At 39.2% G+C, this 27,854-nt stretch overlaps 1 long non-coding RNA gene across 1 annotated transcript in view; it reads left to right on the forward strand.

The window, feature by feature from the left end:
* The window catches only part of LOC306642548, a 506,277-nt gene extending 483,248 nt beyond the window's left edge, over positions 1–23,029 (forward strand). Inside the window, exon 3 of the long non-coding RNA XR_013758591.1 lies at positions 22,914–23,029. This is a non-coding gene — a long non-coding RNA (uncharacterized lncRNA). The remainder of the gene's footprint in view (positions 1–22,913) is intronic.
* Positions 23,030–27,854: the final 4,825 nt, after the last annotated feature.

Raw genomic sequence — 27,854 nt, forward strand, 5'->3', positions numbered from 1 at the left:
ACTGACCACTCTGGAAAACAGTTTGGCAGTTTTCCAAAAAAACCGAATGTGTGTTTACTATATATGTGTGATCTAGCAATTGCCCTCCCACTGTTCATCCCAGAGAAATGGAAACTTTCCTTCACGAAGACCTGTACATAGTGCTCATAGCAGCTTTGTGATATCCCCAAACTCGGAACAATTAAAATGTCGGGTGATAGGTGAATAATTAAACTACTGTAATTCGTATCCTGAGTTACTACTCAGCAATAAAAGGAACAAATTATTGATAAATGCAACAATGTGGATGGATCTCAAGGGCATTGTGCTGAGTGAAAAAAAGCCAATCTCAAAATGCACGAATGCATTTCCAAAATGATACAATTATAGAGATGGAAGACAGAGAAGTATAGTTGGCCCTTCATAGCCACCAGTTCCATGTCCTTGAACTCAATGAAACTTGTGTGTAAAATATTTTTTAAAAATGACATCTCTGCTGAACATGTACAGATTTTTATTCTTGTTATTATTCCATAAGCAATATAGTTTAATAACTATTTACATAACATTTACATTGTATTAGGTATTATAAATAATCTAGAGATGAATTAAGGTATTGGGAGAGTGTAGGTTATTTTATATGAGACTTAAGCACCCCAGATTTTGGCATCTGTAGAGGGGTTCTGGGACCAATTCCCCTCAGATGAGGAGGGACAAGTGTAGGTATTAGGGGTTAGGGATGCTAGACGAGGGCAGGTAGGCTCATAAAGGGGTGGCATAAAGATTGTCAAGGTAAAGAAATGGTTTTGTATCTTGATTATGGTTATGGTTACATGAATCTACACATATGAGAAATGATATAGTACTATACATACTTTACACCAATGTCAATTTTCTGGTTCTGACACTGTACTCTCGATTTACAGTATAAGATGTAACAATTGGGAGAAACTGGGTGAAGGAGACTGGAGACCTCTCCACAATTTCCTTTGAACCCAATAATTATTCAAAATAAAAAAACAAAGCAAAACAACAATGGGATATGACTTTTATTTATCTGATTGGAAAACAATTTAAAATTTGACACAATTAAGTTTTGGCAAAGTTCTAGAGAAGAGGGACAGCCATTTTGATGGGCTGTTGATACAAGTCTATCAGAACTAAACATACCCACAGTCTTCTAAGAAATTCTGGGTGTTCCATCGAAGAAACCTCTAAGTTCACAGGAGACATACAAAGATGTTCATGGCAATGTTGTTTATAAGTGTGAAAAAATTGGGACAGCCTAAATGTCCATCCGAAGTGGAATCATTATTAAACCATGGTATAGTCATATAAAAATATAGCAGTTCAAAGGAACGAGTTAGATCCATTTTAGCAGTATAATGAAATTTCACAAGCATGATTTTACATGAAAAAAAGTGAATTGTAGAATAACATATAATACCATTTTAAAAGCAAAAACATAAGGCAATTCTGTTCTCTTCAAATAAACTATATGAATAGTACATATGAATATAAACATTAAAATCAAAGGTATAAATACTTCCCACAAAATTCTAACCTCATTTGTATCTGGCAAGGAAAAGAAGTGAGCATAAGGTGAATGTATCTATCAGATATCACTTGGGTGATTAAAAATTAATATATCCCTGCAGTTATGTTTTTTAAGTTTATTTTAGCTTTTGGTGTTCAGGTAGTACTTCCAAAAATAATGACTATTAATATGTTGATATTTTCCTTTGCACATTTTAATTTGTATGTGTTTGTGTGCATACTTTCCCGCCCCAAGAACAGTGTCTTGCTTTGCTGCCAAGGTTAGCCTTGAACTCCTAGGTTCAAGGGATTCTTCTGTTTCAATCTCCAGAGTAGCTAGATGGCACCATGCCTGGTTTGTGTATAATTTTTAATGAATAAATAAGTTTCTTTAATGGTACAAACATTGAAAAAAGAGATTATACCAACATTTTCCATTTTTTGAGCACCTCCTATTTGCCAGGCCAGTGTCCTTTGTGTGCTACAGACATTGTTCCTACATCTCACCGCACTCCTACACATTGCTATTCCTTTGATTTTACACAGAAAAACTTTTAAAGATAAAAGTGAGGACAGAAGATGCTGAGTGATTTTGCCCAAAGTTTCAAGCTTGGCAAGAGCAGAGCATGGACTCATATCCAGGTGAGATGCCTTCAAAACTCATCCTTCTACTGGGAGTCCAACAGTCTTCATCCTGTGTGGAGAGTTTGACAGACACAGAAGCTGTCAAAGCAAACTGTGGAAATTCCCATGATTTCAGAATTGCCATCCAGGCTACAAATGTTAAAAGGGACAATAAATATTAATATCATGGCAGCCTGACCAAGGAGGTCAGCAGTCAGACTGCCCTTCCTCGGAAGGGGAATGTGCCCTTCAGCTTGATGAATATTCTAAATCACCCCTGCCCAACTGTTTACCTCAGGAGAGAGCCGAAGGCAATGGTGGGTACCTCCGAAGGAGCACCAAAGAAGGTGTGAAGAGACTCCACTGACAGACACCAGTCAGGGCGTTGGAGGGAATAGTCTGCAATGCTGTTCAGGTCCCGGGCCCAACAACAAATGGCAACCATAGCAACAACAACAACAGCAACTACTGAGACTTGCATGCTGCCTGTACCAAGTAGTTACATAAACTCATTGAATTCTCCATGGCACTAACTTAGAGATAACACTAAAAGTGACAAAGTGAACCAATGATATCACGTGGGTTGCAGTACTGTCGGAAGCAAGAATTTGATCTCCAAACACTGGCAAGTTCTCTTGTGAGCCTAAAGACTCTGCTCAAAGCTCTACACAGCGGACAGTCATCTGCAGCTCTCTGGGGCTGGGTGTCTGGGAGGAGTGGTGACACCAGGTTTCTGATGTGTGGCTGCAGTGACATACTCTGCCTGAGAGGGGCCGGTGCTAAGTCCCCACAGGTACAGGTTGACAAACAGCCATGATATTAATATTTATTGCCCCATTTCACATTTGTAGCTCATGTGGCAATTCTGAATGATCTTTAACTGGGATACAGATAAATTGCTGATCTGGAGGCAGGGGTCAGTCCTGTGGGTACGTGTGGTGCTTCTACTCACTGAGCGGGGAACTGCAAGTCTTATCTATTGTATTTATGATTCAACTCCACACAAGAGCTGACTATTAGCAATCTGCCCGTTGCCCTGAAGGAATAATTATGCAAAAAGAGAGAGAAGGAACAAGCAAAAGTACTCTTTCAATCTCACCTCTCTTCCTGGAGGAAATAGGAGCGCATTTTCTATGCCTGGGGGTGAACCTCTGAGATAAACAAGTCTATTTCCAAATAGTTGACCCATAGCTAGTTCCATTTATTATTTGGGGATGTTAAGTATTATGTGTTTTCTCCACTTGACAAATGAGAGGCTTAGTGGCTCGACCTCCCTTACACAATAGGAAGTCAGCTCTACAAAGTCTTTGACCCTAAGACTAGATCTATTCAGCTAAAGTTAACATGGAAGGTTGAGCAATAATCTAGCTTACTTAGGTAATATACTGACAAGTCAGTACAGGTCATGGGGACCAGAATTCCATCAGACCCAGAATTCACTGGACACTTTCCTTGGAATCCCTGCAAATGCTCTAGAAGGGTGATTCATTGAAGATTGACAGATTCCATAAATCTGGGGGTCTAGACATATTGGAATCTCAGAGAAGTAGGGAAACTGAAAATTCAAGTCAATTTCATGATGTGCAATATGTAGGAAAAGGGAAAGAAAAAGGCTGTTGGTTTTATTAGTGCAATTCAAAACTGCACTTTTCTGCAGTTCTAAAGAATATATAAAGATAGTAAAGTTCATTACACACCAATTAATGATTTCATACGTCAATTGATCAAAAGCAGAGTCTCGTTGAGGATAGAAGGATATTTTTCTTTCAAAAGGGGGGATGCTGGTTTGAGAAATATTACTCGAAAGTTCAGCCTTTCAAGTCTAGATTGAGTGCTGGGTGTGTAGGAAGCTGAGAGATTAGGCATGCAGGCTTTGGAGCCAGACTGTCTGGGTTCAAATCCTGGCTCTATGTGTGACATTGGAAATTTGCCTTAAACTTCCTTAATCCTCATTCCTCCCTTGTAAAGCAAAAATATAGTAATAAGACCTCATTATAAGGTGTATTGGGATTAAAGGATGCAATTTATGTTAAGTAGGAAAACGTTAGATACATAGGAAATGGTCAGTGATTGTAGACATTATGAAACATCATTCTTTGATTTCCTGATTTTTTTCCTGGTTCTATTAATCTTTCTAGGAGTTCCAAGTTCTTGAATCTTCAATTTCTTGTCAAATGTTTTGGTGCAACTCAAAAATGCATTTTTTCTGCAGGTCTAATAGATATATTAAGAAAGTAAATTTCATCAGATATAGTTCTGGTGAAATGATAATACCCCTTATGTTTTTGGCACCTTCCCCTATGTACAATGAATAAGGTTTTTTGGGGGTGGTGGTGCTGGGGATTGAACCCAGGGCCTTAGTGCTTGCGAGGTAGGCACTCTACCAACTGAGCTATACCCCCAGCCCCATGAATAAGCTTTTGAACTAAAGAAATGTTCAGTTCACTCACCAAGGAGGAGACACTGGTAGTTGCTCATCCAGTACCCTTCTTAAAGGACCCCCTGAGCATCCTCCTGCTGCCATGTCCTTCAGGAGAAACCAGACCTCCTCCTAGCTACAGGGGATGGGTGGAGGGTAGTTTAAATTAACCATAGCAATCCCGTCTCCATGCTGATTACTGCTTTAGGAATAGCCGTGTATTATGTCAGGAAGTGTTGGGGATCTTCTACCTTTTTTCAGTCCTAAGAAAGATACATGCCATTTCTTCCCTTTTCATTGTCGTTCTTTTCCTTGACACCTGGAACTGCTCTTGCTGCCTTGAACCCTGAAGATAGCTCCTGCGTGGTCTAGGCTGATGCAGTGAGGGGCGCCTAGTTGGAACATGTCACGAACCTGAGTCCTTGGTGACATGCTGAGCCACTGATTGTGCCAGCATAAAACTCTTCTACTGCTGAATTTATTCTTATGATGTCTGATAATAAATTTCCAGCTATTTAAGCCCACTGGAGTTAGGGCTTTCTCTTATTTTGTAGTCAGAAGTGTACTAACATACAAAATGTAAAATTCACATTAAAACATCTTAATAAACTAGAAGTCCAAAGTGTCTCTTTTAGGATCCTAATATCATCCGAGCCTCCCTCAATAGCCAGCTCTGTTACATCAGCTGTGCTTACAAAACATGCTGAGTCCCAACCCTTCTCAGCTCTGCGGCTGTCCCCTGGGTCTGAGCCACATCATTCTAAACACATCATCACTGTATTCCAGCAATAGTCCCACAGCCAAGCTACCTGCTTAGTACCTGTTCTCACTCCTCCAATCACTTATTTTTTAAAAATTGAGATAAAACTCATATTACATAATACTCACCATATTAAATATTGTAGGATGTACATTTCTCTGGGGTTTAGAATATTGCCAATGTTGTCAAACCATCGCCAATACCCACGTCAAGAATATGATCATAACCCCCCAAAAGAAACTCCATACTCATCAATCTACTATTCCCCATTTCCTCATCTCCCAGACCTCCATCCCTGCCCCTGGAAACCACTAAAACAGCAGCTGTAATAATCTTTCAAAGAGAAACCAGGTCATGTCCCTTCACTGCTTAAAACTTTGTCTCTCCCTCTTTTTTTTTTTTTTTTTTTTTCCTCTTTGTTTGGTGGATTGAACCCAGGGCCTTGTGCATGTTTGACAGGCACTCTACCAACTGAGCTACATCCCCAGTCTCAAAACTTTCTGATGACTTTGAATAGCATGCCGATGTCTTCATGGGAGTTGGACCAGTCATGATTTAGTCCCTGCAGACCTTTCCAGGCTCATCTTGTGCCGTTCTTCCACTTGCTTGCTAGATTCTGGCCATCTAAGCTTCCTCTGAGTTCCTTGACCACACAGCAAACACCACCTACCAGGCCTTTCTTCTCACATGTCCCCATTCCTCAGATGCTCTTTTCTACTTTGCAGATTGGTGCCTGCTCAGAACTCAAGTTGAACCTCTTCTGTCTCCTCCTTGGGGAGGCTTCCCACACCATGGAAGCCCTTCTTGCCTCTACTGGTCTTCAGCATCATGCCTTTTAATTTTCCTTAGCATTTTTATCACTGTCTGAAAGTACGATGCTCACAAGTGTTGTTTTCATTAGCTTTTGCCTAATGTTCTTTTCTCTTCCAGGATCCCATCTAGGAGACTTCATATTTATTTGTCATGCTTCTGTAGGCTCCTCTTAGCTGCCTCAGTTGCTCAGACTTTGTTTTTGATGACCTTGACAGTTTTGAGGAGTACTGGACAAGTATTTTGTGGGGTCCCCTTTTATTGGAATTTGTCTGATGTTTTTCTCATAATCAAACATTTTTGGGAGATAGAGCACAGGGGTAAAATGTCACAGTCTATGCAGGGTTCATGTTTCTTTTTAATTTGCTCATTGGTTCTTTGTCTCTTCCACTGTTGGAATGTTAAGCTACATCACAGTAGGGACATTGCTCTTCCTAGAATCTCAAATAGTATCCAGCACATAGTCAGCCTCATTATTAGTTGACTGAAATAATAGCTAGGGAAAAAATGGCCAATCACTATTTAGTGTTTTTGCATGTGAAATGAAATATGGGTCAAGAAGATTTGTTGAGCATAGGTCAAAAGCACTAAAACCCTTTCAAATAATCTGGCATATCCAAGAGATAAATCTAAACCCTCATGCAAATAAATAATTAACCCAAGGCCAATGGCACACTCAAAATCATTAATGAAAATTGATTTTCTTTCTCTGTAGGGCTGCGTCTCTCTGCGGCACCATAATACCATCGGCAAAGTCAGCCAGGATTCATTGTGCTTTAATTCGTGTCTACCCAGGGCCTTCTTTTCCCTCTATGAATTATTTTTTTCTATTTCAATATTGGGCATGGTAGGTCTAGACAGGTAAAGGGTATAGGCGACTCACATAGGTAAGCTTTGGAACATAGCAAGTCGCCTCAGAACAAGGAACTAAACCATACTGAAAAGTTAGTTTTGCCTGATGTGATGCTGGGAGAACATTATGGAGTCCCTGTGACTGATCCAGGGTTCTGTCGACTGACTTCATGGATGTAGGGGAGCAGGAGGAGGAGTCTGTTGGCAGTCGGCTAAATGCCTTTCCAGGAACATGGTGGAAACTGATTAAATATATATGCAATCACATGAATTGATAGAGAGAACCTGGGGGACATCTCCAGCCATTAGGAGACCAAACACCAAGGGGGGCTCCCTCGTGGTCATGAAGGAAGTTCATTTTCTGGCATGAGCTCTCAGAGAATGAAGCCCCTGAAGGGAAGAACTATTTGTATTCCATTCAGATTTCATTTAACCTTTTCTTTTGGAAGCCCCAGTAAGCAAAGGCACATTTGTCAAGGCTTCAGGATGAATGAGCAAAGCTTTTGTGCATTAAACTTGCAGATATTCAGAAGGGCTTTACTGGAAAGGCAGCTCTGGGCTGGAGCATGAAGACATCCACTCTAGCTGGCCAGGCAGTGGGGGGTCTTAGCTATTGTCACCTCCAATGAGCCAATTTCCTGACTATGTGTGACTTCCCAATCAATTTATTTGAACATGGATTTCCCTAGGTAATTAGCTGCATTGTGTATCTCCAGTCAGAGCATTTACTTTTCCTAGCATTCCTTGGAGTAGGTGACATTCAGGTCAAATGCCACAGAGTTATGTAAGAAGATTAACTAGTGTATTTCATGTCTTTAATTACACTATTACAATATGTTTTGTTCCCTGAGTCTAAACTGCCACTGGGGGTAGCACCAGGGATTTTGTACACACATTTTTAGGGGAAAGAAAATAATCACAAGACACATTCCATTTTCAGAAAAATAATATATGGGGAATTGTATAATAAGGAGCTGAGGAAATCTGAGATGTTGAAGCACCTCACGTCTTTGTAGATACAGAGAATTCCCTGGCAACCTTGTCTGCAGAATCACTAGTCTGGTGACTGTGATGCCTCTTGGACACTGGCTTTGATGTTGGACGACCCAGCTTTCCCAGGATTCCTCAACCTGAGCTGCTCTTGGAGGCAGTCTGGAAGACCAGCTTGGCTCCATCTCTGCTCCAGACCTTCTGCCTGCTCAAGCTGGACTTGGGTTGTAAGGATCTGTCAGCTCCCTCCACTCCCGAACCTCTCTTGACAGGCTCCCTCCAGGGCCCATGCCTTTGATCCTGCTGCAGAGGCTGGTTACCTTTTGGCTTCCCACCTTCCAGGTTTCTCATGCTGAACAGTGTCCTCAATTTCCCCATTCTTAATAGTACATCGTACGCTCTTCTCTCAATACATTGTTCTTACCCAAGATAAGCATTCTTCCTCTGTCACAATAGAATGATTCTGAGTTTTCCTATGTTTGGTACAGCATTCTAAAACACCACCAACATCATCACATTGACAACTAGGATGGTTACACCATTGTCATTGAGTCCTCCTGTGCTGAGCACTGAGCTATGTGTGTATGATGTCATAATTTACCATAACCATTCTCTGAGGCAGGTACTAATATTATCCTCTCTTACAAGAAAAGAAAATGAAGCCTAGTGCTTGGGTCCCTGGCCCATCTGGATGCAGCTAGAAAAGGAAGAGCCGAGATTCCCCCAGACTGCATACCAAGTCTCATGACTAGAGCTCTGTATGGCCTCTCCTGCTGTGAATGGTCTCAGTGGTTGGATGGAGGGGGAGGTATGGAGAATGGGTGCATCTCAGGAACCCAGCTGGATAACCTGATAAACAGTGGTTCCTTTCATCCATGTTGGCAATTCAGGAGAAGAAGTTTGCAAAGACTTTGGCATCTTCTTTGGTCTGTTCTTTTCCCCACATGTAAACTGTATCCTGTCTTCACTCTTTTCCAAACTAGCCTCACTCCCTGTATTATGATCCCTGCTCCCTTCTGCAGCCTCCTCTCCTGCCACAACTTTGCCTCTTTTTGCCACCTTGTTTAAGGTAAAATAAACTACTGTGTCAGATATTCCCCTAATTCTGAGTCCCATCTCTAGAAAAGGCAATAATGCTTAATACCAGATTTTCAGAACAATGTAAACACTGGCACATTCAATGTATGAGGTGATTGTAAGAACCATTTGTATTTCAGAAATGGCAAAAGTGGAAAAAGGTATGTTTCTATAGAGAAAAGTTAATTTTCTATGAAGTTAACTCAGGTAATAAGGAGAGAATTATATTAGTTTTCCTGGATAGTCACAAAATATTACAGAGTGGGTGACTTAAACAATAGAAATTTATTTTCTCACAATTCTGGGTGCTGGAAGTTTAAGAGGAAGGCCCCAGCAGACCTGGTGTCTGGTGATGGCTGCTTCCTGGCTTGTATGCAAATAGCTGCCTTCTTGGGATATCTTCGCCTGGCCTTCCTTGGTGTGTGTATGGAGGGAAAGCTGTGTGTGGGGAGTGCAGTATGGAGATCTTTTCTTCATATACGTGTACTAATCACATCACGTGGGCCCCATCCTCATGACCTAATCAAACTCTAATTACTCCCAGAGGCCCCATCTGAAAACATCATCACCTTGGAGGTTAGGGATCCAGCATATAAATTTGTGGGGCTGCATGGGGGGAAGGTGAAAATATTCAGTCCCTAACAAGAATCAAGACTCAATGATCTGATGACAATTACTATTACTATTTTCCTTTTATTCCTTCATCCCATAGCCTGATATATTAACTCCTTCTTGTCCAATGAGAGTCCCTACCATGAAAAGCCCTCAAGGAGCCCCTTCCCTGATCTAGGCTAGCCTCAGTGATTTTTAGCTAGGCTTTCCAAGAATCAGATGCTCCATTTGTGGGGCAGGGAGTAATGGGAATTAACCCTAGGACTTCAATGCTGCTAAGCATTTGCTCCACCACTGAGCCACACCCCAGTCCTACCTGGTGGCTCTTTTGACAATATTTGGTTGCCTTCAGGAATAGAAAACTATTGTTTTATCTGTTTCCAGACCTTTAGAATTCCCTTTCAATTCAAATGTTATTGTTCCTTTCAAGACCTTCAAAAGCTCATGGGCCAGTGCTTTCTCACCTCAGAAAACTCTAACTCATATTATGAATTTGAATGCATACTGTCTGGTCAAACTATGCTACAAATAGAGGTTTTGACATCATACTTGAGAAAACTTTTATTTGGGGAGGAAATGAATGTTTAAGTTGTTCTGCGTTCAGCTCTGCCTTTTTATCAAAGCCCAGGAGTTTAAGTTTTCCTGGTAGGAACAGTAAGTATCAAACTCATGTCTTTGAAAAGTTTGATTGATGGTAAATCTCCCGAGAAACGAGCAGTGAGGATGCGATGGAGGAAAAGAACTCTCCCCCTGTTTCTTTCTTAGAAGAAGGGGCTGAGGAGCTGCTCTGGTAACTCGCCGATCCTACTGCCTTTGGCCCTGATGACCTCCCAGGCCCGATGCCACGCAGGAAGTGACATCATGCTTGCTTTGGCAGTTTGGGTGGTGTCGATCCCCTGGTAGTGGCTGCAATTTATCAGTAGATTTAGCCTTTGCACTTTGAGAAGCCAACTATTATCTCACCCACAATTTAGAATAATAAAAAAGTTCATGGCAGAAAAACGTGCAGTAAGCTAGATAAAGAACAACGAACCACGGAGAGCCTGGAGCGCCATCCAGCCGGGCCCACCACAGCCAGGCCTGCCACAGCCAGGCCACCACAACCAGGCCCACCACAGCCAGGCCCGCCACAGCCAGGCCCGCCACAGCCAGGCCACCGCAGCTAGGCCACCGCAGCCAGGCCCGCCACGGCCAGGCCACCACAGCCAGGCCACCGCAGCCAGGCCACCACAGCCAGGCCCGCCACAGCCAGGCCACCACAGCCAGGCCACCACAGCCAGGCCCGCCACAGCCAGGCCACCACAGCCAGGCCACCACAGCCAGGCCACCACAGCCAGGCCCGCCACAACCAGGCCACCACAGCCAGGCCACCACAGCCAGGCCCGCCACAACCAGGCCACCACAGCCAGGCTCACCACAACCAGGCCACCACAGCCAGGCCACCACAGCCAGGCCCGCCACAGCCAGGCCACCACAGCTAGGTGGTGCCTGCAGGCTCTCTTGGTTTTAACTTCAAGTCAAGAGATTTCTTTGGAAGATGACTGAGACTAGAGAAAAAGGGTTACAGTGTTAGCTAATGATGAAGGCTCAGTCGTTTCCTGAAGTGACTTGTAATGGTGTCACTTAGGTTTAGGGACACCACAGGTTCCTCAATCTGGAGGCTTGTCTTGTCCCTCGGAGCTGTAATCACACCAGCCAGAAGATGCTCTGAGCTCCCACAGGTCTTTGTCAGAGTGGCTGAGAAGGGACCCTTTAGGAGGCTCCCTATGCCCAAAGGAACACGGACCAGGTTTCCCATTTATTTCCGGGTTTGAGATGCTACAAGCCTGTGAGCTATCATTATATGGAGAAGCAGGATTTTCTTGTACCACTTTGCCCCTGAAAGGCATCTAAAAGACCAAATATAACTGCAAAACCCAAACCCAAAGCAATGTAAAACCAACTTGCAAATCTTCCTTTAAATATTCAAAGCAAGAGTGAAATAGCAATATATCATCATTGCTAGTAAGATTGGTAACATAGCTAAGCTGCTGTACTATTGTTAACTGGAAGGAACAAACATGGACACAGGTGTGGAATAACTCATTGGTTTGCAATCATTCATCAAACCAGTGGGAGATTTTATGAAATAAAACAAACCAATGGGGTGTGACTTCAGGTCTTTTGTATTATGCTTTGTTTTTAAAAATCTGGAATATATTGGACTTTGAGTCATAAACCCAAACTGGGTGTGTGTATATATCGTGTGTATATATATATATATATATATATAGAGAGAGAGAGAGAGAGAGAGAGAGAGAGAGAGAGAGAGAGAGAGAGTTATTGTTTTTAGGATCTAAAAATTGTAATTCAAATGACCAAGAGCTGAAAGATTAAAATAGAGTTCGATATAAAATATGGATCTTCTAAACTATTCTGTTACTTGACATTTTGTAAATATACTCTAACAGAAAGGATCATGTCTCACAACAGGATCAGGACACCCCTAAGGTACATTCATCTCTTAGTTGGAATGGGTCTTCCCTAGTCCAGAATTGGGTCTCTCCCCCTCTGGCTCCAATAGCAGTTGTTTGGAGTTGGCACTTTAACCAGAGGCAGAATGGAAGTTACTTGTGGTGTCTGTGGACAGCATACAGAGGTGGCTAACCTGTTAGATTTGGAGTTAAACAAAGCATGTTTAAATATTGTATCAGTTTCTTGTTCGCTGTATGATTTTAGGCTAGTCAATCCCTTTAATCCTTAATTACTTTGTGGTATTCTTGCGGATTAAATGCCTCTATGGGTGACCAACTCACTAATTTCCTAACTTTCTCATTATCCATCAGGTCCCCAAGTATATCCTTCCTCTTCTGGCTTGATCTGTGTGATGTGACGTTCACTCTCGAATCTCTTCTTTCTCTCTCTCCATTGTACTGACCTGAAAAAGCCCCACCCTAACATGGACCCATTGAGACATTATTCAGTTTCTCCCTAAATCTCCCAATTCATGAACGCCAGAAATTATCCACACAAATGGGTTCAGAAACCTCACACGTTTCCACCCTTGTTTCTCTTAGGCTCGAAGCACCATTTGACCCTGTTGACTAGTCTCCTTTTCTGGTCTTCTTAACACCACTATGGAATATAGGTTCAAGTTCTTGGTTCCACTGTTTACACTAAAACTAGGATTTTTTTTTTTTCCTGTTCAAAGGAGTATGATAACACTTTCCACAGAAGCAGGACACAATGCTTTTACTGAAGTGTAAAGCATTCAGAAAGTAGAAGAGCCTTCAAATTTTGAACAGAGCCCCTCTGATCCTGTCACTATCTAGAAGACCTATAAATTGTCCCTGTAGATCCTACAGCCCTACCCCTATCGTCCCTGAGAACCTAAGGAAACTCAAAGGGTGATATCAGCAGTTCCTGTTACCCTTTGTGTCTGTCTCAGGGTCGACCATCAGCTGGTGCCTCTTTATTACTGTTCAAGGGTCGAGAGTTGAGGAGAGAAGTGAATGAATTCCACTACTGAATTACAGGATTTCAAGAAGAGATTCTGAAATATCCGTTTGCACCATGGTCTCAGTGTGTGGGGCTGGGATAGCAGACCGTCCAAGCTCCAGGGTGTGGACTGACGGGGAGCAGCCGTGATTCATAGGCCTGGCCTCTCAGTAAGCGAGACTCACTGGGTGCCACTAGCCACTGCGCGTTCCTAAGCACTTCTCCTGCAAATGTCTGCATTCATCTAGAGAGCTTCTTTTTACTTTTTTCCATGTTTTCTATAGCTGTTATAACTTCTAGCTCTAGAAAATAGGGCAAGGGTGTTCGTGCATCGCCAGGAATAGTCCTGGAGGAAAAGCACCAGGTCTTGGAGATGAGTTAGTCACAATGTGAATTCATTCAGTGAATCAAGGCTGAATGATAATGGGAAGAGTTACTCATGTACCGTAACAGACGCTCGCTGCCCTCTGGCTGTCTGGCCTCCTCTTCGTACCCACAATACTTCTTGCTCTAATGAGGTTAATGGAAATTAATACATATGTATTAGGGAAGGGAGAGGTCCTTGGGGACATGAGCTAAATATCAGAACAGTTCTCCTCTCTAGGTAGACAACAGGGTGCTTGGGGAAGCATTGAGTAATGGTCGAAAGATAAATGACATATAGGCTAGTCAATATCTTGCCAATTAAGCTTACTCTATTCCTGAACAGAACATTTCTGAGAAAAATACGGGCATCCAAGCAGTTCAACAATTGTATCTTCTTGTGTCATTTCACAGGGCAATTTCTTTCCACATTGACTTTCATATAAATAGACAACAGGAACTTTTCTTTTTTTTTTTAACCTACACATAAAATGCTACAAAATTGTGCCTGTGGAAATGGCAGCCATCCCGCCAGGCGATGCTTCAGAAAGTATATCCCTCATCTGTGTGCTATCCTTGGCCACCCTGCACATTCCTGGGTATCTGGGCAGTCTTTCTTTTTTTTAAGATTTTTTTTTTTTTTTAATTTTTACAGACTGCATTTTGGTTCATTGTACACAAATGGGGAACAACTTTTCATTTCTCTGGTTGTGCGTGATGTAAATTCATACCATTCGTGTAATGACACAGGTACGTAGGGTAATTGGGCAGACTTTCTTGCGTACTCTCTCTCTTTATCTGTTAGTGCTATCTCTAGTTCACATGATTAATTATTTATATAACGCCCATATTGTGGAATATCTATCATGCATTATGAGCATTAGACAGTGCTTCCTCGTGGCTTATTTCACAGAAATCTATCAACCCACTATATAAACAACCTCCCTCATTCGTGGGCCTGCGTGATTGTCTTGATGAATTGATCTAGTTCAGACCCTGTGTACAGATTGGAGCCATGTTTTATCACTATAAAGATGTATACACACACTCAATGGTCACTGGTGTTAAAATAAATATTGTGACTTTACAGAGAGAATGGCCTCACTGAATAACAGGCGGCATCAGATGGGCCTTATCAGTCAAGCAGATAGGAGTACGCTGCTCGTAGCTTGCTTGTCTTGTTGTTTGGGGTGCTTCCTCTGCATATCTAAACCAGGAAAGGGTTCTGTTCTTCATCAGATAAAAATTTCACACACGGCTCTAGGTCTGTGTGTGCAGGACAAGTCTTCAAGCATCCTGTCCAGTCACTGAGTTTCATTTGACTAAAGATTCACTTAGTTGATTAGCATTTATTAACCACTGAGCAATGCATCCTGAGTACTATGGGAAGTAAAAAGGCATGACGGTACTTTAAGGAATGCAGCATGAATGTCTCAAGGTTGGAATTATTCCTTTTAAATTTCCTGAGATATAATCCACATATGATAGAGTTCCTCCCTTTAATGATCTTCAGTGTATTCGGAATTATGGAATCCTCACCACAATCAATTTTAGAATATCTTATCACCTGTAAGAGAAACCTTGTACCAACTAGCAACCACTTCCCCTCTCCCCATCTTCAAATCTCCCAGCCCCAGGCCATCGCTAATCTGCTTTCTGTCTCTATGGATGTGCTTAATCTGGACATTTCATCTACATGGAATCACACATGTGATACATGGTCTTTGTGACTGGCTTCTTCCACTGGTCATAATGTTTTCAAGGTTCATCCGTGATGCAACATTTACCAGTATGTCATTATTATTATTAATATTATTTTCCTGAATAATATTCCTTTGTAAGGATATATGACATTTTTTTATCCACCAATTGATGGGCATTTGGGTCATGTCCTTGTTTTGAGTATTATGAATAATACTGTCGTGAACATTTGTGTACACATTTTGTACACATGTTTTCACTTCTCTTGGGTATATTTTAAGAGTGGAATTGCTGGTCATATTCTATGCATAAAATTTTGAGGAAATACAAGACTGTTTCTAAAGTGCCTGCACTATTTTTTAATTATCATTAGCAATCTACAAAGGTTGTAATTTCTCCACATCCTTGTCAATATGTTTTATAATCTATTTTTTTTATTATAGCCATCCTAGTGGATATGAACTATTGCCTTATTGTGGTTTTGATTAGTCCCTTATGACTAATACTGAGCATATTTTTATGGGTTTATTGGCGAGTTGTATATCTTCTTTGAAGAAATGTCTATTTATATCCATTACTCATTTTTAAATTGAGTCATTTTTTTTATTGTTGAGTTGTTAGCATTGTCTATGTAATCCAGAGACAAGTTTTTTTTTTTTTTATTCGAACTATGATTTACAAATACTTTTTCTCATTCTCTGGTTGTCTTTTTATTTCCTAAATGGTGTCCCTTGAAACAAAAACAATTTAATTTTGATGAAGTCTAACTTGCCTAGGTTCTTTGTTTACTTTATTTGTAACTTGTTCTTTTGGTGTCATGTATAAGAAGACTTTGCCTAATCTCAAGTCATAAAAATTAACTGCTATGTTAAAATCTTACATTCCTTGTTGATTTTCTTTCCAGTTTCTCTGTTACTGAAAGTGTGGTATATAAGTCTCCAACTGTTACATTTGAGTTGTCCATTTCTCCCTTCAATTCTGCCAATTTTTGCTTTGTGTATTTGGGGCTGTGTTATAGGGTGCATATATGTTTGTCATTGTTATAACTTCCTGAAGGATTGATCCTTTTATCATTATAAAATGTTCTTATTTATCTCTGGTAACAACTTTTGTTTTCAAGTTTTTTTTTTGTTTTTTTTTTTTTTGCCTGATGTTATAAAGTCTATTTTGTCTGGGTATAGTCATTCCAACTTTCTTATGGTTATTGTTTACATGATATATCTCTTTCCACCCTGAGTATACATAAAGGGATCTTACAAAACACCAAGAAAATGGTGACTATACCATATGAACATACAATAGAAGTAATATCAATTCTACTTTTATGATGCAGCAGAAACATGTGCATATATTTAAATAAATAACATATGCTAGAATGTTTATAGATGCAGTGTTTGTAATAGTCTCAAAGTAAAAATAACCCAAGTATTCACTAATAGAATGGATAAGTAATTTGGGGTACATATGTATACATACACACCCACCCCACCCACCCATATACACACACACACACACACACACACACACACATATATATATATATATATATATATATATATATATATATATGAGGGACAGGATAGAGAAGGACAGGAACATACATGTGTGTGTATATATATATTTGTGTATATATATATGAATACTCTATTTCAATGAAAATAAATTATATATAACTACATAAAATAATATGGCTAAATCTCACAAACAGTGAGTTAAAGAAGATGCACATGAAAGTGGAGATATGTGAGAGTCCATTTACATAAGGTATGAAAACAGATAAAATAAATCTATGTTGTTGAGAGTCCAAATAATAGATATTCTTGGGCGAATAGTTAGTAGATGGGAGAGTGAGCGAATTTACTAAGATGTTTCTTTATCTGGATTCTGTTTGCTTGTGTGTGTTTACTTTGTGAAAATTCACTGATTGTGTACTTTTTTGAACACATATTATACTTCAACTTAAACATTTTTATAGAAGGAATAAAATATGGAATACATTATATTTTGTTTTCTTTTAAAAAGCTAGCATGTACTAAATCCTGCCAAATATGGAACAAAACATTTTTGACCAAGCTCACTTATGACTACAAATACAAAATGCTTAAATAAGACACTAGCAAATCTAATCTAAGATTGTATTAAAAGAATAATGCTCTAGGAAACCACAAATGATCTAATATTAGGAAATATAAAAAATCATTGATTATATCAAGATCAAAAGAAACAAACTTCATATTCATCTTAATAAATGTCAAAAGATATTTAACAAAATTCAATATCCATTTCTGATAAAAGTTAAGCAAATTAGATAGAGAAGATTCCCCCAGCATGGATAAAAAATAATCTCAAACTACTAGCTTACATCATACTTAAGAGCAAAACAATAGGGCACAGTTTCCCAAATGCATTTCCTCAAGGAACATGATTTAAATTATAATGTATTGAAGAACTACCAGTAGAAACTCATCTCTCTCCCTCTCCCTTTATCTACCCCCTCTCTTTTTCATGTACATGCGTGCACACATGCACACACACACACACACTCACACACACACAAACACAAATACTATGTTAATATGGAATTTTTCCTGTGACTCAGTTTCATTTGAGGCCCCCAAATCTGAGAATGAATACAGTAGTTGTTGGCTATCTCTACATCCTGAATCTCTTGAGTGGTGGTAGACTGTCTGTATAGTACAGGTTAAGAAATTGTGAGACTCTACAGGCCTTAGTCTGTCATTCCTCTCTAGACTGAAAAAGAGAAGGCAAAGAATTCACTGTGGAAAGAGGCCTGTGTTGACGATATTTTCAGAACAGCCAGTAGCCCAATATATTTCCTACATGGAGGGAAGGAGAAGCCATATAGGTCTTCAGGTCAAGAGGTAAGGTTTTGAGAGTTGTCATTTGAAAAGCTTGAGGTTGTTTCTCTGGACAGAGAGGGACAGGAACTGGTATCAGACTGATCCCCAGAAAGTCTAAAGGCAAGAATCTGTGACTGCTGAGGATGCCAAGATAGGAAAACCAAGGGCAGAAGTTGATTAGAAAAAAAATCAACCTGACTGACTGAGTTGAGCAGGGCAAGGGAGGTGTGAGTTCCTCATGGGCCAACTATGGAGTTCATGGAATGGATCTGGATTGTATCATCTTGAGAGGAGATCCAGTAAAGGTGACTCCCATGGAGAAAGAAACCATTAGAAATCATGGTGCCAACCAGAGGGAGAGGCTTATCTATGTCAAGGGAGTTGTAGGTGAAAGATGCTAGCAATTGTCATGGGTATGGAAGAGAAGAGAACCCTGAAGAGCACACCAAGAAAGACTACATCATCACAGCAGTCTGCAACATACAGAGGGATCTACTCAGGTTACATTTATACCAGCCAGCCAGGTAAGACCCTTCTGTCCCTTGCCTGTCCTTTCTTCTCCTACCTTTCCCCAAACTCCTAGCCCAGGTCCAACCCTGGTTTAGACCAACAGTTTGCAAGTAGTGGAGCTTTCAAGTGGTAGTGGAGCTTGATATGGGAAAGAAATTGGCAAAAGCTCCTTCTACTATAGGCTTTCAAGTCACAGAAAAAAGGGACAAATTTTAATTAGATGATATGTAGAGATCTACAGGCATTATACTGAACTAAACTTTCATTATCTGTCAATGACTAGACAAATAAGCTAGGAGGAGGGAAGGCAAGTCAAAAGGACAGATTCATAGAATAAAGAAGAACCAGACTCACAGCAATTATTTTCCAAAATCCTATAAAGTTTTGTGAGATCTAATGGAGATATTACAGAATATTTTGTCATACATCATATACCAGAGCATCTAGAGTATATTTATTTACAGTGGAAGGAAATCCAAAGGCCAAATAACTTTCCTTGTACTTTTTTATTACTTAATGTTTATTTGTTCACATTGAGTATTATTTCTATTTAGACAGTTTCATTTGTGCTTTTAGTAACAGCAGAGTGAGTAGATAACCTTATCTTTGAAGCATTTTCACTTGCCCAGTTTCATGAAGATGGTTTGAGACCTGTAAGACTGCTATCCTTAATAACTGACTTCCTTCTTGGTTCCTCTTGAACTCTAAACAAAGAATAATAGTTAATATTTATTCATTGCTAAGTGTCAAACACCAAGCTAGATGTTTGCAAACATAATTTAATTTAATACTTACAGTTTTTATTTATGGTTGGCATCATCATTAACCATGAGTGAGGAAGCAGAGACAGAAAATGGAGTTTGTCCAGCCAAACCCTTGCTGCTGTGTGTGGTTCTCCAGTAAAGCAACAACAAACAACAACGGTAACACGACATTTCATAAACAACAATGCTTAAATCATAATGCACATAAATGTGTGTAACATAGATCAGTGACTGTTAAATAGGAGCAAGATGATGGTAAATGAGGCCTGTGTGTCGAATGTGAAGATCAAGTTTTTTAATTTAGTTATTCATTAGGCACTTTGTGCCCTCACACACATCTTTCTAGTGTTCTCAAACACCCACAGTTTATTAAAGGTAGATTTTATTTATACATAGTGTGGATGAACACTGTGATTATACACCAGCACATTAATATATATTTATTTTAAATTACATTCATGAAAGCTCAAATTGTTTGCCTGAAGTTTCCTCTTGGATATCTTAACATTAGTGCACATTAATTTTACAGAATTGTGAGTTTTATTGTGTCATGATTGTATATGAACATATTTTTATTATTTCCACCCTTAATACCCACCCCTACCCTCCTCTCCTCTCCCTGATTCCCTTCCTCTTTATTAATATTTCCTCTAAGTTACTTTAAACTGACTGTATCCCAAAACGAATGTGGGGTCCTCTCCAGAGGAGTTGGGCCTTTCCAGCACTCCCTAGCTGGTCAGTAACACCAACGCGTAAGTTAGAAGGCAGAAGCTCCAGAGTCCTCCTTGACACCTTCATCCACCGCATCTTGACGTTCAACAGGTTTGCTACACGTCACCTTCCTCCCAGCAACTGACTGATGTTCAACCCACCATCTCTCTCCTAGACCATCACTACGGCCCCATCAGGGTCTCGTCCTATCTACCCGTGCCCATCTGGGTTTGCTTCACCCTCCCTCAGAGAAAAGTCTCCTTAAAAGCAAAATCTCACTGTGTAAGCCATTCTTAAAACCCCGCAGTGACTTCCTACTATTCCTATGCTGAAGACCCACGTCCTCCAGTGCACGACCAGAACCTGCGTGGTGAGACCTCCCCTGCGAGACAAGTTGCTGCACACCTTCTCATTCTCTCTATTCCAGCTACTGATCTTTTTTTCCCCCCCCTCCAGAATCCCATGATTTTTACTACCTCAATTTTCCACAAAACTTACTCCTCTTGTCTTTGCAGCCGGGTCCTTCAGCTGTCAGTTGTCACTTCCTCTAAGAAATCATCCTTGACCTTCCCAAGTCAAATTCCCCCATTACATAATCTCATACTACTATGCATTTCTCCTTTTTTAAAAATTGTAAAAAATTTGTTCTAATCGGTTATATATGACAGTAGAATGCATTTTGACACATCGTGCACAAAGGAGCATAACTTCTCCTTCCTCTGGCTGTACGTGGTTCTGAGTCACACGAGGAATGTGATCATACATGCAATAGGGTAATAATGTCTGCTTCCATCTACCATCCTTCCCATTTCCACTGGCCCACCCCTCTCCCTCTCCTCTCTGCACAATCCAAAGTTTCTTCATTTTTCCCTGCCTTCCCCTCCCACTATGTGGCGTCCGCTTATCAGAGAAAACATTTGGTCTTTGGTTTTTTGGAATTGCTCATTTCCCTTAGCATATTGTCTAGTTCCATCCTTTTTACCTGAAAATGCCTTAATTTCATTCTTCTTTAAGGCTGAGTAACATTCCATTGTGTACATGCACCACATTTTCTTTATCCATTCATCTGTTGGTTGGTTCCATAGTTTAGCTATTGTGAATTGGGCTGCTATAAACATTGATGTGACTGTGTCACAATAGTATGCTGATTTTAAGTCCTTTGAATACAAACCAAGGAGTGGGATAACTGGATCAAATGTTGGTTTCATTCCGACTTTTCTTAGGAATCTCCATACTGCTTTCCAGAGTAGTCACACCAATCTGCAATCCCACCAGCAATGTATGAGTGTGCCTTTTCCCCCCACATCCTCACCAACACCTATTGTTGCTTGTATTCTTGATAATAGACATTCTGACTGGAGTGAGATGAAATCTTAGAGTAGTTTTGATTTGCATTTCTCTAATTACTAGAGATGATGAATATTTTTTCAAGGGTTTGTTGATCAAATTTATTTCTTCTGTGAAGTGTCTATTCAGTTCTTTTGTCCATTTATTGATTGTGGTTTTTTTTTTTTTTTTTTTTTTTTGGTGTTAAGTTTTTTATATTCCTGGAGTTCTTTATATTCCTGGAGACTAGTGCTTTGAGGTGTGTGGTAGATTTTCTCCCAATCTGTAGGCTCTCTCTTCACATTATTGATTGTTTCCTTTGCTGAGAAGATTTTTAGTTTGAATCTATCCTATTTATTGATTCTTAATTTTACTTCTTGCACTTTAGGAGTCATGTTAAGGAAGTCAGGTCCTAGGCCAACATGGTGAAGATTTGGACCTACTTTTTCTTCTATTAAGCACCAGTTCTCTGGAAGTCTTTGATCCACTTTGAGTTGAGTTTTGTGCAGGGTGAGAGATAGGGGTTTAATTTCATTTTGTTACATATGGATTTTCAGTTTTCCTAGCACCATTTGTAGAATAGGCTATCTTTTCTTCAATGTATATTTTTGGTGCACTCTCTAATATGAGAAAACTGTATTTATGTGTGTTTGTCTCTGTGTCTTTTATTTTGTACCATTGGTCTACCTGTATATTTTGGTGCCAATACCATGCTGCTTTTGTTACTATTGCTCTACAATATAGTTTAAGGTCTGGCATTGTGATGTCTCCTGCTTCACTCTTGCTGCTAAGGATTGCCTTTGCTATTCTGGGTCTCTTATTTTTCCAAATGAACTTCATTATTGCTTTTTCTAGTTCCATGAAGAATGTCATTGGGATTTTAATAGGAATTGCATTGAATCTGTATAATGCTTTTGGTAATATGGCCATTTCGACAATATTAATTCTGCCTATCCAAGAATGAGGGAGATCTTTTGATGGACTAAGGTCTTATTTAATTTCCTTCCTTAGTGTTCTGTAGTATTCATTGTAGAGGTCTTAAACCTCTTTTGTTAGATTGAATCCCAAGCATTTTATTTTATTTAGGCTATTGTGAATGGGGTAGTTTTCCTAACTTCTCTTGCAGAGGATTCATCATTTATGTATAGGAATGCATTTGATTTATGGGTATTGATTTTATATCCAGTTTCTTTGCTAGTGGAATTTTATAGATTTTCTAAATATAGAATCATGTCATCAGCAAACATTGATAGTTTGTGTTCTTCTTTTCCTATTGGTATCCCTTTAATTTTTCTCTGATTGCTCTGGCTAGAGTTTCAAGGACAATGTTGAATAGAAGTGGTGAAAGAGGTCATCCCTCTCTTGTTCCAGTTTTTAGAGGGAATGCTTTCAGTTTTTCTCCATTAAGAATGATGTTGAAAAAAAAAAGGAAAAAAAAAAAAAAGAATGATGTTGGCCTTGGACTTAGCATGGATAGCTTTTACAATATTGAAGTATGTTCCTACTATCCCTCGTTTTTCTAGTGTTTTGAACACGAAGAGTGCTGTATTTTGTCAAATGCTTTTTCTGTGTCTATCAAGATAATCACATAATTCCTATCTTTAAGTCTATTGATGTGATTAATTACATTTATTGATTTCCATATGTTGAACCAACCTTGCATCCCAGGGATGAACTCCACTTGATCATGGTACACTATCTTTTTAGTATGTTTTTGTATGCAATTTTTGCCATAACTTTTACTTAGAATTTTTGTGTCTATTTTCATCAGGGATATATTGATCTGAAGTTTTCTTTCCTTAATGTGTCTTTCTCTGGTTTTGGTATCAGGGTGATACTAACCTCATAGAGTGAGTTTGAAAGGGTTACCTCCTTTTCTATTTCATGGAATAATTTGAGGAGTACGGGTGTTAATTCTTCTTTGAAGGTCTTGTAGAACTTGGCTGAGAATCCGTCTGGTCCTGGGCTTTTTTGGTTGGTACGCTTTTGATGGCATCTTCTATTTCATTGCTTGAAATTGATCTGTTTAAATTGTGTATGTCCTCCTATTTCAGTTTGGGTAGATCATATGTCTCTAGAAATTTGTCAATGTCTTCAAATTTTTCTATTTTATTGGAGTATAATTTTTCAAAATAGTTTCTAATTATCTTCTGTATTTCAGTAGTGTCCATCATGATATTTCCTTTCTCATCATAAATTTTAGCAATTTGAATTTTCTCTCTCTTTCTCTTTGTTAGTGTGGCTAAGGGTCTATCAATTTTATTTATTTTTTCAAAGAACCAACTTTTGTCAATATTTTCAATTGTTCCTTTTGTTTCAATTTCATTGATTTCAGCTCTAATTTTAATTATTTCCTATCTTCTGCAGCTTTTGGTGTTGATTTGTTTGTCTTTTTCCAGGGCTTTGAGATGTAATATTGATGTAATATTAGGTCATTTATTTGTTGATTTTTTTATTCTTTTAATGTGTGAGCTCAGTGCAATGAACTTTTCTCTTAGAACTGCCTTCACAGTGTCCCAGGGATTTTGATATACTGCACCTGTGTTCTCATTTATCTCTAAGTATTTTTTTAATTTCCTCCCTGATTTCTTCTGCTATCCATCCATCATTCAGTAGCATGCTATTTAGTTTCCAGGTGTTGGAGTAGCTTCTATTTTTTATTTTATCATTGATTTCTGGTTTCATTCTGTTATAATCTGATAGAATGCAGGGTAGTATTTCTATTTTTTTATATTTGATGAGAGTTGCTTTGTGGTATAACGTATGGCCTATTTTAGAGAAGGATCCATGTGCTGCTGAGAAGAAAGTATATTCACATGATGGATGGATGAAATATTCCATATATGTCCATTAAGTCTATATCATTGCTTGTATTATTTAATTCTATAGTTTTTATTAATTTTTTCCATTTCCTCCTTATGGAATACTTTGCTGAGATTGTTCTGTAGTGCGGGCTTTCTAGTTGTGAATTCTTTTAACTTTTTTTTTATCATGGGAGGTTTTTATTCCATCTTCAAATTTGAAGTTTAATTTTGATGGATATAAAATTCTCAGTTGGCATCAATTTTCTTTCAGAGCTTGATATATGTTATTCCAGGACCTCCTGGCACTGAGGGTCTGAGTTGAGAAATCAGCTGAGATCTGCATTGATTTCTTCCTATACGTAATTTGATTGTTTTTTTTTTTTTTTTCTCACAGTCTTTAAAATTCTATCCTTATTCTGTATGTTGGTCATTCTCATTATAATGTGCCTTGGTGTGGGTCTGCTGTAATTTTGTACATTTGGGGTCCTGTAAGTCTCTTGTAGTTGATTTTCCATTTCATTCTTCGGATTTGGGGAGTTTTCTGATATTATGTCATTGAAAAGTTTGTGTATTCCTTTGGTTTGGCTCTCCATACCTTCATCTATTCCAATAAACCTTAAATTTGGTCTTTTCATGTTATCCCATATTTCTCAGAAGTTCTGTTCATGGTTTCTTACCATCTTCTCTGTGTAGTCAACTTTATTTGCAAGAGTATATATTTGTCTTCATTGTCTGAGGTTCTGTTTTCTAAGTGGTCTAGTCTGTTGGTCATACTCTCCATTGAATTTTTCATTTGGTTTATTATTTCTTTCATTTTGAGGATTTCTGCTTGATTCTTTTCTAAAATCTCTGCCTCTTTATTTAAGTGATCTTTCACTTCCGTATTTTTTCTCCAATATCATCTTTTATTTCAAAGATCAACCCAACTATATTTTCTAAACTCCTCTAATATTTCTTCTACTGTGTTGTCTGTGGATTCTATTGTTGGAACATCTTGGTTTGTTTGAGGTGCTTTGTTCCCTTGTTTTTTTTTTTTGTTTTTTTTTTTTTTATGTTGTTTTTGTGCCTTCTCATCTAGTGGTATGGAGCTGAGGCAGTACAGATTCTACCCTGTATTCTCATAGTGTCCCCAAAGGCTTCCAGTACCTCACCTTTAAGGGGGAGACCAATATTAATGGCACCAAATGCAAACAGTATACCACCTTCAACCAAATGGCTCCTATTAAGCTGTTTGCAGTTTTGTCACAATAGACAAGAAATGAAGTGTTCAATTATTGTCTAAAATATAAACAGTAAGTTTGCCAGAAGGGTTAACTATTTCATATGATGGCCAAAGAGGGAAGAGAACTAGTGTATGATGTGATGTTTATGATGGAGAGGGAGAGAAGATAGAGGTAAAAATTTATAGTAAGAGAAAGGGAGGAATTAATACAGGTTGGCTGTTAGAATGAGAGAAGTAAGAATGAGAATCCAGGGAGACAGATAAGAGAGAGAAAAATATATACAGATGTTTTTAGAAAGTAAAACTATAAGAATACACAATAAAACTGTAATATGATATTCAGATATTGCATTCCTTAATAAATTGATGCATAAAAAATAATTGGTTTCAAAGATGGTAGAGGCATGAGAGAGAGGATTAAAAAAAAAAGGAAAGTCTCAGTGATAACTTGAATGATTGCTTCCATTGGTTTTCAAATATTTTTCTCAGGTTCCTTTCTCTGCTGATAGGTGTGGTTGACTCAAGTTTGATATTAGCTCATCCAGTGGGTGCTGGACTGGTTGGGTGGTGAGCCGATAGCAAGATGCCCTTACACCCTCTTCTAATCTTCCCACCCATTGCAGCTGGCCCCTTCCATCCCTGTACACTTCAGGGCTCACTGAGCTGGAGAGAGCCCAGTTTTCTCCAGTTTCTCCAATGTGTGCTCCCCCCAGGGAACTGCCCCTAGGCTTCAACCTGGACTTCAGCTTCCCCAGGACCTGTCTTGCTGCAGTCCCAAGATCTCAATGCCCTTTCAACTTGCAGAGAGGCCACCAGGGATGCACTCACACAAAGGAGTGACCTTGCAGAGGCAGCCAGATGGTGGCCACTAGCACACCAAGCAGAAAGACCTCAGTTGCAACCAGACCTGCAGGCACCCCAATATATCTCCAGGCCAGTGTCCCAAAATAGCAGCAGCTGGGTGTAACCAAACCTTTGGGTACTGTGACAATGGACTTCCAAGCAACAGTGGGCAGCAGGTGATCTGTTGGCAGTCTGTGGGTGGTCTGCAGGCTAATGGTGGACTATTGGCAGGTGGACATGGGGTGGTGGGCAATGGGTAGGTGAAACGCAGGTGATGGGCAGGCAAGTGGCAGGCAAACAGGCAAATGGCAGATGATAGGCAGAGATCAGCAAGCGATCTGCACTCAAAAGGGGTGCATATGCTGGCAGACAGTGTGCGATCCTGATGGATGAATGAGGTAAACAGCAGGGAACTGGTGGGCAGCAATGACCGCCTTGCAGAGAAACACTATTTCCTCTGCTTAAATCCTGAGTCATGGAATGACAAGGAATGCAGCCTCCCTCTAGTCTGCCATCTTGGATCTCCTGCATTTCTCCTTTACAGATTATGTCATAGTTAAATTTTACTTTCTGTGATATTTGTTGATGCATATATTCTCCTGTACAGTCCTCCTAATTGCCATCAGGACAGAAACTAAGTCTGTTTTTTTCCCCATTTTATCACTGATAACTAGCAGAGGGATTGTCACCAAGTAGATTATTAAACATTTTCCAAGTGAATGTATGACAACTAGAATATATAATATACGCTTAAAGAAATGTGTCCATGTGAGGAAAACTACAACACTTTATTGAGGAAAATAAACACAATGCTTAGGCATGAATCTAACAAAATATATACAAGGCTTATATGAGGAAAACTATAAAATTCTGATTGAAAAATCAAAGAATAACAAAATAAATAGGGAAATGAAAGAAATCTAAGAATAACAAAATAATAAGTGTTCATGGTTAAGAAGACTCAAAATGATGTTCAGATGTCAGTTCTTCCCAATTTGATTTATCAAATTTCAATTCAAAAAATCATGGCAAGTTATTTTGTGGATATCAGAAAAATAATTCTAAGGTCTATTACAGAGGGAAAAAAATTCTGGATTAGTCGATACAATATTGAAGGAAAAGAACAATGTAAGAAGGACTGACTACCAGACTTCAAGACTTACTCTAAATCTACATTAATATTGAGGCAATGTAGGATATTGGTGAAAGAATAGGCAAATAGATCAATTAATGGAATAGAGAACCCAGAAATAGACCCACAAAAATATATTCAAGTGAACTTTGACAAAGGAGCCAAGGCAATACAATGCAGAAAAGATCAGGTTTTTTTTTTTTTCAACAAATGTTTCTGGAACAAGGGGATATCCTCATGTGAAAAAAGAAAATGCATGACACAGATCTTGCATATTTTACCAAACAGCTCAAAATGAATCACAGACTTAAATGTAAAATGCAAAACCCTAAAACTCCTAAAAGATAACATAGAAGAAAATCTAGATGATCTTGAGTTTGGAGATGACATTTTAGATACAATTCCAAAGGCATAATCCATGAAATCACTGATAAACTGGAATTCCTTAAAATTAAAAAAAAAAATTCCTAATGTGAATAGG

The sequence above is a fragment of the Sciurus vulgaris genome, assembly GCF_902686455.1.
Source record: "Sciurus vulgaris genome assembly, chromosome: 13".
NCBI lineage: Eukaryota > Metazoa > Chordata > Mammalia > Rodentia > Sciuridae > Sciurus > Sciurus vulgaris.